The following is a 17,340-nucleotide window of genomic DNA, read 5'->3' on the forward strand; positions in this document are numbered from 1 at the left end:
ACTTCTTTAGGCGCAGGTGACCACTGCCAGATGGGGCACCTGTAAATTCAGGGTTGTCCCAGGGGCGGGCACCGATTTATGCCCCGACTTACCCCCCAACTCCACTACACACACAGCCCCACTCACCGGGACTCCTGCGGTGCGAGGCTCCTCCTACGCAGCTCCGGATGCTCGGGGGCAAGGCTCTCCCGACCTCTGGGGCCCCGCAACAACTTCTGCTAGCTGCCCGAGCCCTTCTTCATCCCTGGGGTCCGGGGTCTCAGAAATGGCCTCCGCATGCCCTCAGGGCTACAGGGGGGATGGCTCCCTTGCTCGTGGTGTGAACGTGGGGCTTCTTTTCCTCCACGGGGCCCCGGCAGCACTCTACTCCTCCTGAGCTTCTCCCCGGTGCCCCCGGCAGTTCCTGCAGTCACTCATTAGACTCCGGGCCCCTCCTTACTCCTGAGCGGGGCGGGGGGACTCACCGGCAGTGTGGGCACCCGCTCCGGCTGGCCTCCTTCGACGGCCTCTCTCCCGGCTTGGTTTGGGGAGGCGGGCTGGCACCGACAGCGTGCCCCGGCCCCGCCTATCCTCCCGGCCCCACACTCAGGGCACAGACCGGCGGGGTGGCCTCCCGCTCCGGTCGCTCGGTCCACGGGGCTCCACACCAGCGCTTCACCCGGGTCCCCCTCCTACCTCACGGGGACCCGGGGCTCCGATTCCGCCTCTTCTGGCCTTGCCGGCCGTCAGCTAATCCCTGCGCGGCCTCACAGGTCACGGCCGCGCAGGCCAATCCGTGCGCGGCGGGGGCGGGCCGATGACGCGGCCTGGCTCCCCCGTCACGTGATGCGGGAGTCGGCGGCCTCAGGGCCGAGCGCGGCCCTTCCTTCACTTCGGCGGCCCTCTCCTGGTACCGGGGGCCGCCGCAACGACACCCACCACAGTGGGGGGTCCCACACACACGCCGGGCTGCGGCGGTGATTTCCAGCGGCGATAAGGGGTAGGCTCCCTTGTAATTAATTACTTATACGCAGACAGCGCGCTGACACGAGGGTAGGCTCCTCAGCGCTGTTTCTCCCCACAGTTCCCTCAGCGCCCGCGCTGCGATAAAGGGGTAGGCTCCCTTCTTAATTAATTAATCATATGGCAGATAGCGCGCTGACACGAGGGTAGACTCCTCCAGCGTGATTCTCCTCAGGAGAATGGCGCTATGCACAGCGCACTGCTCCTCTCCCTGCCCATACTACTTCCAGGGCCAGCAGCATTCCAGGGGCCACACTAGCCCCAGCGCTTCTTTCCACACAGCGCTTGATAGGCAGTCCAGGGGCAGTCTAAGAGTCACACTTCCTCGAGGGCACGCTCCTCCCCGTCCAGCGCTTCCACAGGGGCCACAACTTCCCTGGGGGCATCAACTTCCCCAGAATAGCGCCTGCCAGGCAGTACCTCACAAGGGGGCAACAGTTCCTCTAGCCAGCCCCAGGGGCACACTCCTCACCTCCTGGGGGCTCAGGTCCACAGCATTCCTCAGCAGTGCTGGCGTGGTACCCGGTCCAACAGCGTCAGTGACCTGGGTAGGTGCCCTCCCTTGTCAGGGGCCCATGGGGACAGCAGCGGGGGGGTTTGTAGGGGTGCAGGGCCCAGCTCACAGGCCCATGTGGCGGTAGCACCTCACAGCAGGTCCCCTCCCTTCCTTGTCCCAGCGCTGACTGACTCTCTGGTGACACTTCTCCTTATTTATACCCTCCTCCCAGGCAGTGCCAGGACCTTCTAGAATGTTGGCACATCTAGCCTAAACTGGTTCTAGGGGAGGGGGTGAGCACCCTGGGTGCCAGGCTTTCCCTCCAAAAGCTAGGGGTAGCTGGGTAATATTAACTAGACCGCCAACCTAACGCAGTCAGGTGGCACTACCCAGGGCCATGGCATCCATTTTAAAATACGATACATTTCAGTCAGGTGCAGTTTTAAAATGGGGGATATTTTCTGTACACCATTTACAACATGTAATTTTACATTTTCACAAAGTGTCTCACACCCCTCATGGCCTATACAGGTTTAATCCCATGGGGGAGACATCCTAGGTAAGGGGGTCAAAAGCGAACAATTTTGGGGGAAAAAGGCCAAGTCCAACAACCACAAACTCAGTAAATTCCTGGAATATAACCACCTACTGAACACCTCACAATCTGGATTCTGTGCCAACCACAGCACAGACAGAACGCATACTGCGGCCACTGTTGACATCAGAAGTCTCCTTGAGCATAGAGAAACAGTGGCCATTATCTTTCTCAAACTCTCTGCTGCGTTCAACACCGTCTCCAACAACACCCTTTTCAACAGACTCTAAAACATTGGCTTCCAGCACAACTCTCATGTGGATCACTGCCTTCGTTGCAGGATGCACACAGTGTATCTGGCTGCCTCACTTCACCTCCACCCTCAAGGACATCAGCTGCGGTGTACCCTAAGGATCATCACTCAGCCCCACCTTGTTCAAGTCCTACATGACTTCCCTCGCAGACATTTTCCAATCCCACAGCCTCAACATGATCTCCTACTCTGACAACAATTAACCTCTCCAGCTCCATGATCAACGCTGGCAACTGGATGAGAGAAAACTGCCTCAAACTGAACTCCAACAAGAACGAAGTGCTAATTTTCGGGAACAACACCTCCACCTGGCACCACAGCTTGTGGCCAGCTGAAATCGGACCAAGCCCTACACTAACAGACCACGCATGCATGGGGATCATCCTTGACAGTCAAAATGACCATGAAATGGCAAGTCAACGCAGTCACCGCCTCCTGCTTCCACACACTTTGCATCCTCTGCAGGATCTACAGACGGATCCCAGTCAGCACAAGGAAGACCGTCACTCAGGCCCTCATCACAACCACCTCAACTACGGCAATGCTCTCTATGCCGGCTTCTCCGCCAAGCTCCTCAGAAGCCTCCAGACCATACAGAACGCAGCAGCCAGAATTATCCTGGACCTTCCCAAACGATCGCACATCACCCTCTACCTTGGAGACCGTCTGTCAGGCTGACCTTTGTTCGGTCTGGCAGACACTGTTCATGTGGGGCAAGAGGTGGGGGATGGTGACCCCTCAGCCCCAATGGACCGACCACGGGTGATATATCTCAAGATTTCCTAAATGCCAGTGACATGGATTTTAAAATCTGTGATTAAGTGATTAAGTAGTTGTTATCCTTTTTAACTATCTGGTCACAGGCTATAGTTTTGAAGCCGTTCAGATCACAGGCAAAAACGCTATGGTGTGGGTTCCGCAAAGGTTAGCACTAAGTTTAGCCCTGTTTAACATTCGTATGACATCCATAGCAGAACTCATTCCGAGTTATAGGGTGGCCTTGGTGTCTTTTCCGGACAATTTGCAAATAGTGATGTCATTCATCCACAACGCTAAGGTTTCTGTAGTGAGCTTCCAGAACTGCCTGAGAATTGCAACAGAATGTATGGGGTCCGCTCATTAAAGCTGAATGGGGTCAAGACAGATGTGCTGCTGTTTGGAGGAGCTATTTTAATTTGATGTTCTGAATGCTGATGGCATGATATTGGTTCTACACAGATCTCCCAAAAGTCAGTAGGGAATTTGCATGTTATTGAGGATGAGTCACTAGCCTTCAACCAACAAATTATGTTCATCAGATCCTCCTGTTTTAATGAGCTGAAGATGGTATGCAAACAGCTGCCTATTGTTGCCAGAGAGTACTTAATAGACAGCAGTCTGCACGATATTATTGTCACAGATTCAGAATGCAGAGCTCGGGGCTTTAGTAAGGTTGCCACCTCTCAGTCTGATAAAACTCCATTGGATTCAAGCAGTAACAGATTAGTTTTAAAATACTGTGAATGTGTCATAAATCCCACAATAATATAGATCCTCTATGTTTTCAATCTAGACTGAAACACTTTGTTTTCAACCATACATTGTGGTCTTTGGATCCAAAGTCATTACGACTTTCAGTATTCACAGGAGGCATTTAGGAGTATTAAAGTTAGTACTCCTAAATGCCTTCTGTGAATACCGAACGTCGTAAAGTTAGGATTGTTCTCAGTTTAGGAGTAGTAAAGTTAGGAATCCTAACTTTAGTACTCCTGAATGCCTTCTGTGAATACCAAAAGTCGTAAAGCTATGATTTTGTCTCAGATTACTTTTGTGAATCGGGCCCAAAGTCAGTAACCAGGTTTAAGTACTGTAACCTAGGTGGTAAACTGATTTATCAGCCCTGGAACTATGTGCCTGATCCTTTTAAGGCGGAAGAAATGTTTCTGTATGTCCAAAAATAAGTAAAAGCCTAGCTTTTTACCTGAGTAATTGCTGACTGTGGTTCTCCCATCTGATTTCCCTGTTTTATTCCAGCACTGGGGCACCCGTATGGGTCGATATTTGTGCTCAATAAAAATGACTCATCATCATAATCTTGGCATGTGCGCAAGTTACAGGCAGTGCGCAGAGGGCAGCAGTTCCATGGGTGTCACCTACTCTATGTGATATTCCTTTCATGGTATGCTACTTTTGTGGCGTTATGACCATTATCCATTTTAAAGTGGTTATAACTGCGTACATTTAAAAAAGCGACAACTGATTCTGAAGTTTGCAGTTCTTTACTTCTTCCAGCCACACATTTTTACTGAACACAAGTGGAGAACAGCATCCATCCATCATTATTATTAATGTTAAACATGGTCACCTTGCTAACAGCAGCAACAGCCTGTACAGGTAAGAGTGGTGGGCTGGTTGGGGGGTATTTCGACAGACAATGGAGAGGGAAAATGAATTATTCAGTTAGTAGGACTGTGTCTAAATCTAGCTTATTTGGAGAGTGGAAGATCTCCCCTAAGGTGTATTTGCTGAATTGAATGGCACATTTGTTTCTTAAAGCAGATGATATCAGAACCTTGGAACTAAAATGGATAGCTTTACAAAGGGATAAGGAATCTCTTTCTCAAAAAATATTGGAAAATGTAATTTGCTCATGATAAGTGTTAAAGTATATGTAAAATGGACAGGACAGGTGTTAAACCATGTTAGTGATACACTGCCAACAACACTGCTTCCAGGTCCTGTCACAAGAGGCAAGTTCTCGTTGAAATATTTAGTTATAATGACAGGCAGCATAATACTTTAATCTATTTTGTGTATTTGGTTCCTATGAGATTGGAAAGAGCAACCGTTTTATTGCTTGTAAATATAGAATGCTCGCCTGACCTGTTTCGTTCTAAGGGGGCTACCTCAGGAGCTTTCTCAAGGCTTCATATTGATCTTAAATTATTATGGAATGTGGCCTGATAAGGAGCAGATGTGCTGCATATGTGAGGAAAACGTTTTGTGAGCAGAAAAGTCTTTTCAATTAGGGACAAAAACATCTGTTACGGTTTTTGTTTCAATCAGGCAGTGGTGAACAGCCATTACTGTGCGGTTGTTTGTACGCATGCTGTAACTTCACATGCGTTACTACGCATGCGATGTAACAACGTATTTTGTTACATCGCATGCGTAGTAACGACGCATGCGTAGGGGGCGGGTGCCGCTCTTTGAGCTACTCACGGCAGACATTTGCTTTAGTGAGGGGTCTGCTGCTGCTTTTCCGGGTGCCACTCTCTGCGCCTGCCCACAACGGAGGAAGCCGGAAGTGGGACAACATTTGATCAACGCGTGTTAAGAGGTAAGTGAGCTTGTGTTTTTATAGTGTAGATGTGGGTTGTGTAAATGTTTTAGTGTAGAGTTGTGGGTAATTTACTTGTGTTAGTTTAGTGTACAGTAGTGTTGGGGTTGTGGGGGTAGTGTATTAGGGTTTAGGGTAGTGTTGTGAGGTCAGTGTATTGTAGGGTTTTAGGGTTTAGGGTAGTGTTGTGGGGTTAGTGTAGTGTAGTTTACTGATTTAGTGTAGTGTCGGGGGTTGTGATGGGTAGTGAATGAGTGTAGGGAGCAGAGTAGGGGAATGTGTATGTTAGTGCAGGGGGTAGTGATTTAGGGTTTAGGGTAGTTAGTGGTGTTTCAGTAGTGTAGGGTAGTGTAGTGTTTAGGTAGTGTTTTAGTGTTTAGCTGTGTAGGGTAGTGTACATTAAATAGTGTTGTGTTGCTGCAGTGTGTACGATGTCTCCGCATGCACCTCGTCTTTCAAGTGAAATTCTCGACGCCGCAGTAGTGTAACCAGAAATCCCTCAAAAAATGCAAAATTATAAATGCGAAGAACATGTACAAAAACAATAGACAATGGATGTCAAAATTAGGCTTTGGAAGGTAGGGAATATGCAAGATATTATCGGATACTCAATTATTCTGTTTTATTTATTGCTGCGCAAAATACGGAGTAAAATCAGACTAGCAATGACGGGGGGTGGGGGGAGTGGTTGAGTAGTGGGTAAAATGCAACAAGAAAAGACAGAAAGTTGTTTTAAAAATGTTTTAAAAAATATGACATGATATTTCGCATACCATTATTATTACTATGCAAGTTTGTACTTCGCATACACTTTCAATGTAATGGTATGCGAAGTAAAAACTTGCGTAGTAACGGTTATTGCTAAGTAATAACCGCGTTGTAATAGCATGCAAAGTAATGGCATGCGAAATAAAATCTCATATTCTCAGGCAGCACCTACTGAGGTTCAAGCATTTTTTCTGAAAATAAAATTCAGTTTATAAATCATTACTGATTATTATGGTACCTTTATACAGGGCAGTTTATCTCTCTCTCCACCTATAATGGATTTATCACACTGTGATAAAAATAAAGCATGCGATAAAACATATGTTATGAGTCAACTCCTGCAAAACTTGCTGCCTTTGCAAAGGCTTTTTTTTATTTGTTGAGTAACTAGAAGAACATTACTATCATATCAGGCATTCATGAAACTCTTTTGTTTGTCGATCAACAAAATCTTGTCTTCGTCCTCTCAGTTGCTCTTAAAGGTGCCCTGCTTTCGATCTAATTTGTGTCTTATAGAACATGGAAGCTGTTTTGGGATAATTTTGCTGGTACACAGGGCTTGTCCTATAAATTAGTACTCCATGTAGTCAAACACCCAGTGCATTGCATTTAAGCAGTTTGGTTTCCTTAATGTTAAATTTACCGTTATGTGTCTTATTGGGGCATATTATCAAGGACCGGTGTTAAAATTATCGCAGTTTTATCGGCAGGAAACTGCCGATAAAACGGCGATAATGGGCTTGATAATACGCCCTTGTTAATTCCCATAGAAGCCCATGTTAACATCAGACCATGGGCTTCTATGGGAATTAACAAGGGCGTATTATCAAGCCCATTATCGCCGTGTTATCGGCAGTTTCCTGCCGATAAAACGGCGATAATTTTAACACCGGTCCTTGATAATATGCCCCATTGTTTTTACTCTTTTCTTACTTTCTTCATGCAATAAAATGTGATGCACAATACCACATTAACTTACAGTATGATTGATTTAGATATCCTTGCTGAATGTATTTTACAAGACTTACGGCCTCACAGTAACTTTGGGATTAGAGACACACATTGTTTGGGCCTTATTTCAAATTACCGATTCTGTGCACATCTCTTTTTTTGCTCGTGGGGTTTTGCCTTGGTCAATTCCTCCAGCTAACACTGATAGGAATTTAAGTTGGCTAAAAAGTATACAAAGGGAATACCATGTGAGCCACAAAGACTGAGCTTGCACATTATTCATCATTGCATTGAGGTAAACACAGATTCATACATAAAAAGTGAACTAATGTCATGCAGTATTTTCCTGGGTGGATTTGGTGCCAGATTTCACACAGTGGAAAGGAATAAAGATCCATGTATTTGTAATTGCTGTTTGGTGATGCAAAAGATATCAAGTTGATGGAAGTTTACTGACAATCGTTTAGAAGATCATTATGCAAAATGTGGAAATGAGGAAAAGCGGTAATGATTCCGCTAAATGATGTATGTCTATGCCAGTCAGAGTACTTTGTATACTGGTGCATTGATATTGATGTGCTGATTAGTAGAGTTTAATGAATATAAAATACCTCCTCATATTTTGGGCTTTCTGTGTGCAGATATTGAAGCTCTTTGCATGCAGTGAATGACTAAAATTAAATTAATATGTTTCCTCATGAAAGGAATTCTAGCTCCTAACTGTATTTACAACATTGAAGCAAGATATACCTTTTTCTTTCCTTTACAAGTCTATTGGACCTATTCACAAACTGCATTTCGTAGGTTCAAAAGAATTACTACAGTAGAACTAATCACATACTACAAAATGCCACTCAATGAATGTGAGAAATTTGATTGTTGGCTGACTGTGTTGTGAGCCCTGTTCAAGCAACATCCACAATCCCTGGCAGGGGGAACAACAAAAAGTCACAAAATTAACCAGTGCATAAGCCTAGGGAAGCGTGGCAAAAAAAACCAGTCAGGTTTAATCTAGAGACAATGTGTAAAATATTCATGCAGCACAAAAGCTGTAATAAAGTGAAAAAACAGAGCCTTATAGTTCAAATCATCAACCGCGGACATCTAGACACATAAGACCAGGTGAAAGTAAAGAAATTGGCAGATTGCGATGGAGCGCGAGTCGGATACAAGAAGTAGATTGGGCTCAATCTGTGCTTTCCTTCGAATTTAGAAGAATTTTCAAGAAAAATATTCTGAGAGGGCAAAGTTCAGCAGAGCAAGGATGCAATGGATGTCAGAGGAGGAAGTGTTGTTGGGGAGCAACTGGACAAAGTCGCTGTGAAGATTACTATGTTTATCACTTTTTTGTAGGTCGAAAATCTCTGGTGGGACGTGGCGTGAGTCTGTAGCTGAAGACAGTTCCAGGAGTTCGGATATGCCTCTGGCAAGGGACAGCAGAACAGGATTTGCTACTGAGGTAAAGAACGTAGCAGAAGCAGCCGTAAAGTCAGGTTGACCATCAATGCACTTTGGGCAGATCAAAGAGGCAGGTTAGTCCCCGGGGTTCCCTGAGATCTCAGAGCAAAAAGTTTCAAAGATTTGGATTTTGGCTATCAGGGTACCTTTAGTACCACAACAGAGGATCCAGGGTTGGTCGGACCACAACTGGGAATTCAAGACTCACTCAGGCTGGGTCGTGGTGTGGGTTCAAGATGGTAGGAGCTTTATATGTTCCTGTGCCTCTAAACGGGAGGTCATAAAACTAGCCCTTGGAGTCACTCAGGTAACCCTGGGTTCAGGTGAAGATTCAGGGCTCAAACAACGGGGTGGGTCTATGATAGTTTAAGGCAGACTCCAGGCAGAGAAGCAGTCCTTCCAGTTGCACCAAAGCAGTCTTGTAGAGTACACAGCAGGCCACAGCAGTAGGCAGTCCTCTGAGGCTCGTTCCTCAAGTCCAGTAAGTGAACAGAAGAGTGGGTCTTAGGAACCTATTTTTATACCAGTAGCGGCCCATCCCCTGCCAAAGTGCAGGGGCCAGCCACAGGAGGGAGGTGGGGTGGGGAGGTGAGGAAGGGGGGTAGTTGAGGACCCAAAAAAAATGTACCGTAACTCCACCACCACTAACGCCGGCATTGCCGGCGCATCATGCTCTTCCTGAATCTGGGCACAGGCTCCTAGACTGCACTGCAGCAAATTCTGACACTGCATGAAAGAAGCGTCAGGACTGGCCTGAGCATTAGCAACTTGCGCTCCCAGGCAGACTGTGTATGCTCTCTCCAGCCCCAGCAACGCAGCTGGGTTGGAGAGAGCTTCACTATGCATAAGGGTTTGGCAGGCTTGAGATGTACAGCCAGACCCTCATGCACAGTGAAGGGAATTCCCTTCCACTCCCTCACCCGCAATGTCATCCCTTTGACCCACCCCTAAGACTCATCAGAGTCCTGAGGGCAAGTCCATGGGATTAAAATAAAACAATAATAAAACGGGTTTAAATCCTGTTTTATTACCATTTAATTTAAGGGTGGTGGCAAAGGGGGCGGCACTCCTCTGCTCTAATGGAGGGGCTGCTGCAGTTATATACATAGTGCCTTCTTTGAAAGTTGAAGAAATATCTAGAGTCTTTGCTTGCAATAGCCTGACTCCCCTGCCCGGGCTTCAAGCTGGCTACAAAGACACTGTAAAGTTGACAATTCTTTTGTTTGAAGGCAAAGCTCATCCTGCCAGCAGATGGCCCATTCAGGCACAACTAATCCATCTACTGCATAACTGTCTGGGAGGAATTCACAAAGTCTAGCTGTAAGATATGCTCACTCGTGTGACCCAAGGGAGGCTGCAGACACCAAATTGCAATGGACACGAAATGTTAACGTTCAAAAAGTGGCATTTTACAAATTGTAATTTGAAATCAGGCGTTATCATTTAAGAGGATTTTTAATTACAATTTCATAGATACCAACATGAAATGCTTATCTTTCCTCAATCAAAAGTTATCACTTATTAAACACAATAAGGCAACCCAATGTTATCCTATTGGACAGAAAGGTCTCACTGTTGTGAAAAACAAATGTTTGAGGTTTTCACTACCAGGACATGTAGACCTTAAAAGTACATGCCCCATCCTTTAATCTAAATGCACCCTGGCATATTGGCTACCTAGGGCCTACCTAAGGGTGACATATACAATAAAAGGGAAGTCTAAGACTTGGAAAGTGAGTTATATTGCCAAGTCAAACTGCCAGTTTAAAACTGCATTCAGGCTGCAATGGCAGGCCTGGGACAAGCTTTAAGGGGCAACCTAAATGGATGGCACAATATGTGCTGCAGCCCACTAGTATAATACTGGGATTTGATCGTTTAAGGCCACCTTGGGGGAGGTATGCTTGATTTTTGGCCTTTGGGGGTTACTTTTGTCTTGGTTTATTGCAGGCCCACAATTAGAATTTAACTTACAGGCCTGGATATGTGGTATGCCACTGTACATGAGAATCAGAAGTAAATTAAATATGCTAATCAGGTGTAAACCAATGTAGCACTGTTTAGGGGAGTGAGCACAAACACTTTAGCATTGGTAAGCAGTGGTAAAGTGTAACAAAGTCCTAAAGCCAAAAAGGATTTCAGCAGAAAAAGGTAAGAAGTAAGTAGACAAACCATTTGGGGGAAGACCACCCTAATGCTGACAGGTCTAACAATGACCTATATACAGAGACCTCTGCCTCTACTATATTTTTGTGTGGCGGTATCTACCAATGTGGCGGATATCTCCACACACATAGGAATTTGTTTTTGTAGTACTTCAGGAGGAACTAGGGAGAGTGACTGGAAGATGAAGAACACTTCTTAATTTAAATAAAAGGAGTTTAGGAAGAGGTAAGGAATGGTTTGGGGATGGCTATGCTAATACAAACAGCCTCCCATTAAAGAGTAAAACCATGCTATTCAAAGACTACACTTCTAAAGTTGCTACAGCCCTAAATGTCACAAAACAGTAGAAAATTTTCTCAAGCTCATCCTTGGAGTAAGTTTAGTACCACACATTGGCCCAGTCCATTAAAATGATAAGAAAAGAATTAAAGGAATATTAACTCTAAATAAGAAATTATGTTAAAATTCCCACCCTCCAAAAAACATGTATATTGTATTAGTAGAAGATTTATTCTAGATTTGTTGGATCGTTTTTTAATTGTTATGATCCACATAATTATAAATATATATATATATCCTACTGGCGGTCGCCATTAGGTAGGTATAGTAAGGACCTATTTTCCATAGGAAATCCGCAACATTCTATTTGGAATAACTTTGGCGCCGGTTGATGAATCTTCGCAAAATTTTCAAAACTAATGGGCAGGTCCACTCCGCTCCCATCCTGAAAGTCTCGGGGTGATACGTGAAGCAGAGGCTGAGGAAAAAGGGGGGTACCAATACGTCTTTTCTCCATGCTATTTTCCATAGGAACCTTACCCCTAGCTACAGCCCGAACTGCTGAACGGAATTACACCAAATTTGGCAAAGAGGTAGTCCTTAGTTGAGACTCATGCCTTTTGCTTAAATGTTGTAAATCTGGTTGCTAGTTTTTTAGATATTAAAGGAAAAAAGTACATATATATATGGATGGAGTCTAACAACACATCTCATCGTGAGATCTGATTGGCTGTCAGCACTTCATCCAAGAAGTGTTGGCAGCCATCTTGGGACCAATATACATGATAGCACCTCATTAAAAAGCATTGCAGTTAATTGAAGGTTTTAAGAATTTAGTTACATTATAAATCATCTGTTGAATGTACCATACTCATTTTAGGAACTGTGGTGTGTTCTAAGGTGATTTTACCATGTGGAAAAGCCTTCTGCTGGGATATCATGAATCATGTTTGAGAGAAAACTATTTTCTCATGTTTGTCCCATAGAGGTTTGGAAGGTGCTCCAGAAGCTAAAATGAGAGCATATTTTCTGTAAATTTACATTATCTTTCTCAATCCTGTGATAATGAAGTCTGACATTCTCAGTAAAATATGTACATCCAACAAGGGCAGAGACTGTCAGTTGATTCCTTTGTGTTCTACTGCAGCTTCCCAGAGTGTTCTAAAGAAAAACTAGAGCGCTAACAGCCTTACTATTGACAAAATTATGGCACACCAGTAGCCATCTCGATTAGAATAAACTGGTAACACTTAAAACATTTAATTTAAAAAGGAACAAAACAAGGGGGTTTATTTTGTAATAGAAATTATGCTTAAGGCTGTAGAAAGAAAAATTAGGACATGTTTTAAGTGAGATCTCAAAAATCTTCCTGTTATATTTCAACAGGAGCAGCCTGTCAGTTGATTGCTTTGTGTTCTACTGCAGCTTCCCAGAATGTTCTAAAGAACAGCTGGAACGCTTACAGTCAATCTTATAACAAACTTATGGCACACCTGAAGCCATCTTGATTGGAATAAACTGGTAACACTTAAAACATTTAATTTAAAAAGGAATAAAATGAGGGGGTTCATTTTGTCCTAGAAATTATGGTTAGTGCTGTAGAAAGAAAAATTAGGGCATGTTTTGAGTGAGATCTCAAATATCTTCTTGTTATATTTCAACAGAAGCAGCCTGGCAGTTGATTACTTTGTGTTCTACTGCTGCTACCCAGAGTGTTCTAAAGAACAACTAGAGCGCTAACATTCTTAGTTATGACAAAATTATGGCACACATGAAGCCATCTTGATTGGAATAAACTGGTAACACTTAAAACATTTAATTTAAAAAGGAATAAAATGAGGGGGGTCATTGTGTCCTAGAAATTATGGTTAGTGCTGTAGAAAGAAAAATTAGGATATGTTTCAAGTGAGATCTCAAATATCTTCCTGTTATATTTCAACAGGAGTAGCCTGGCAGTTGATTCCTTTGTGTTCTACTGCAGCTTCCCAGAATGTTCTAAAGAACAGCTAGAGCGCTTACAGACAATTTTATAACAAAATTATGGCACACCTGAAGCCATCTTGATTGGATTAAACTGGTAACACTTAAAACATTTAATTTAAAAAGGAACAAAATGAAGGGGTTCATTTTGTCATAGAAATGAATGTTTAGGGTTGAAGAAAGAAGAATTAGGGCATGTTTTAAGAGCGATCTCAAATCCTCTTCTATTTAATTTGAAAATTCTGACATGCAGACTGAACAATCACTTTCAATACCAGCAGTAGACTTCCAGTTAACTCCCTGGCGAGCACTACCCCCTACACTACTCAAACACCGCTGCACTACCCTAAACCCTAAAACACTACCCCCAGCACGAGCTCCTACACTACACAAACACCACTGCAACTACCCTAAAACACTACCCCCTACAGTACACAAACACCACTTCGCTTCCATAAACCCTAAAACACTACCCCCAGCATGACCACCATACTACCCAAACACCACTGCGCTACCCTAAACAGTAAAAAACAACCCAGCATGACCCCTACACTACCCAAACACATCTGTACTACCCTAAACCCTAATACACTACCACAGCACGATCACCTACACTATCCAAACACCACTGCACTACACTAAACCCTAAAACACTACCCCCTACACTACACAAACACCACTGCACTACCATTAACCCTAAAACACTATCCCCAGCACGACCCTCTACACTACACAAACACCACTGCACTACCCTAAACCCTAAAACACTACACCCTACACTACACAATTACCACTGCACTACAGTGAACCCTAAAACACTACCCCCAGCATGACCCCCTACACAACACAAACACCACTGCACTACCCTAAACCCTACAACACTACCCCCAGCATGAAACCACAAACACTACACAAACACCACTGTACTATCCTAAAACCTAAATCTACCCCAGCACGACCCACTACACTACCCAAAGACCACTGCACTACCCTAAAAACGAAATCTACCCCAGCAAGACCCCTACACTACCCAAACACCACTGCACTACCCTAAACCCTAAAATCACTACCCCAGCACGACCCCTGCACTACACAAATACCACTGCACCACCCTAAACTCTAAATCTACCCCAGCACAACCCCCTGCACTACACAAACACTGCTGCACTACCCTAAACCCAAAACAGTACCCCCAGCACGACTCCTACACTACACAAACACCACTGTATGACCCCAAAACACGACCACAGCACGACACCCTACACTACCCAAACACCACTGCGCAACCCTAAACCCTAAAACACTACACCTTACAGTACACAAACACTACTGCGCTTCCCAAACCCTAAAACACTACCCCCAGCATGACCCCCTACACTACCCAAACACCTCTGTACTACCCTAAGCCCTAAAACACCACCCCAACATGACCCCTTACACTACCCAAACACCACTGCACTACCATAAACCCTAAATCTACCTCCAGCACTGCCCCTACACTACCCAAACACCACTGTGCTATCCTAAGCCCTAAAACACTACCCTCTACACTACACAAACACCACTGCACTATACTTAACCCTAAGACGCTACCCCCACCACGTCCCCTATACTACACAAACACCACTGCACTACCCTAAACCCTAAATCTACCCCCAGCTAGAAACCCTACACTACACAAACACCACTGTGCAACCCGAAACCCTAAATCTACCCCAACACGACCGCCTACACTACCCATTCACCACTGCACTACCCTAAACCCTAAAACACTACCCCAGCACGACCCCCTACAGTACCCAAACATCATTGCACTACCCTAAACCTTAAATCTACTCCAGCACGACCCCCTACACTACCCAAACACCACTGCACTACCCTTAAACACTACCCCAGCACGGACCCCTACACTACACCAACTCCACTGCACTACCCTAAACCCTAAATCTACCCCCAGCACGACCCCCTACACTACACAAACATCACTGCACTACCCTAAACTCTAAATCTACCCCCAGGACGACCCCCCTACACTACAAAAACACCACTGCACTAAACCCTAAATCTGCCCCCAGCACGACCATTACAGTACACAAACACCATTGCACTACCCTAAACCCTAAAACGCAACCCCCAGCACGACCCCTACATTACACAAACACCACTGCACTTCCCTAAACCCTAAAACACTACCCGCTGCATGACCCACTACACTACTCAAACACCACTGCACGGTAGTGTAGTTCCTATATTCCCAATAGACTCTGCGCATTGGAATAATATATCCTATAAATTTGACGTAGGACTTATGTCGAAGAGGTCTCTATCGAATATATTACACTTAATTGTGAGTGTCAGCTAGCTCAGAGGTCACTAGAGACTTTCTCGAATAAACAAGAAGGAATTCGTTTCTGACAACCGCATAAACATGACAACTTTGTTTCCCCAAGAATAAAACTGATCTTCAGAGTTGTGGTAACAATAGATAGACATTTTACTCAGTCAATCGGGCATGCTTCGTTTCATCAGAGGTGCAGAGAAATAGAGAGACAGGCGTTTTCAATAAAAGGGTTTATTGAACAGTCTTCTTTCTCATGCAAGTAAAGTGAACTGCTTCAATTGTAATACTAGTTGCAAAGTATAATGCGTACAGTAAGAAGAGTATTATGAAATCATACTGTTAGACCTGTCTGGCTTTTTGCGTAGTCCCTCCAACTTATTATTTATTTTGTCCCCTTTTTGCCCCTCATACCTTTATTAATTTTTGTGTCCACTAGCTTTTTCTAGGTGTTGGTCAAGGGGATAGGTGTTCTTTCCCCCCCCTCATAGTTTTTCACCTCAGGCCTAGAGGCCTGTTCTGACAGGAATATAGTTGGAGTCACAAAATGGTGGCTACCAACTGCCCTAACTGCCAAACCTAGAACCTGTCCCATAGAGTAGAATAGGGCGTTCCAGAACCTTCTGGTCCCTTCTGGACTTCTGAGGGTCAGCCTATAAAAGGCGGAATGCTGGACAGCCATTTTGTCTTGTCAGAGAGAGTCAGCTGGAGGACAGGCTATCTCGGAAGGTGGGGGGAGGCTAGTCAAAGGATTGACCTCCTGGACTGGGATGCGGCCTTATTGATCCACTTCTCTACCCCTCCTTTGGGATCCTTGTCTTGTCCCTGCTGTTTTTGGTTACTGGAGACCCTGGGCGCCTGACTAATCCCTAGACTAGAGGAATGGGGATGTGAACAGGAGAAGGAGACTGCAGCACTGTGAGGTGCAGTCCTCTGCTCAGTGAAGAGACTTGAGGGTGACTATTATTGAGAATTGCCCAGACAGATAGGGGTTAATCCTTGTGGCCTAACCCTTGCTCAGTTCAACAACTTAACTCTGCCTCCAACTGCCAGGGTTTCCCCCTAGTGACAAAACCCTACAGCGTCCCTCCTCCTACCCGCCATTGCTGATTGCTGGTTGAGGAGAGTGGTGAGCCCTGCGGGAGCAGAAGCGGAGCGAAGACGTCCTGGTCCGCCCCCGGGTCAGTGTGGGGAGAGACGCGGCGAAGGAGTTGTCTATGCGGTGAGGAGCGGTCCTGGATATGCTCTTGTCAGTTCTGGAGTGGGCGGAGTAGCGGAAAGAGCACCGGCAGGAGAGCGCGGGCTTCAGCGGGAGACACTTCCCCTTCGCGCATGCCCGGTTGTGCGCTCAGCTCTCTGAGGCGGAGCCGGTCGAGAGGAGTAGTGTTTTCCTCGATCGGAGCGAGGGAGAGGTGAAGAGGAACGCCGGGAATCCTACGGCGGCTGTGGCAAGTGGTAACTTCTCTCCCCTGCTCGAGCGCCACATGGAGAAGCTGGCGTGAGCGGGAGGGGAGAACTGTGGAGCCCAAAAGCGGCTTGGGGAACACTGCGGTAACTGCCTTCACCGTTTGGGCGCCACGCAGAGGAGTAGGCTCGAGCGGGGTGAGGAGAGCTGAGGGGCCCTAGAGGCTGGTTAATCTTGCCAGCGCTTGGCTCCTTTGTCCTGCCGAGTGATTTTCCCCACCCTCAGGCGCAGCAAGACTACAACCGCCAGTTCTTTCACAAGTAAGGAGGT

Source organism: Lissotriton vulgaris, chromosome 3_1 (assembly GCF_964263255.1).
Source record: "Lissotriton vulgaris chromosome 3_1, aLisVul1.2, whole genome shotgun sequence".
Lineage (NCBI taxonomy): Eukaryota > Metazoa > Chordata > Amphibia > Caudata > Salamandridae > Lissotriton > Lissotriton vulgaris.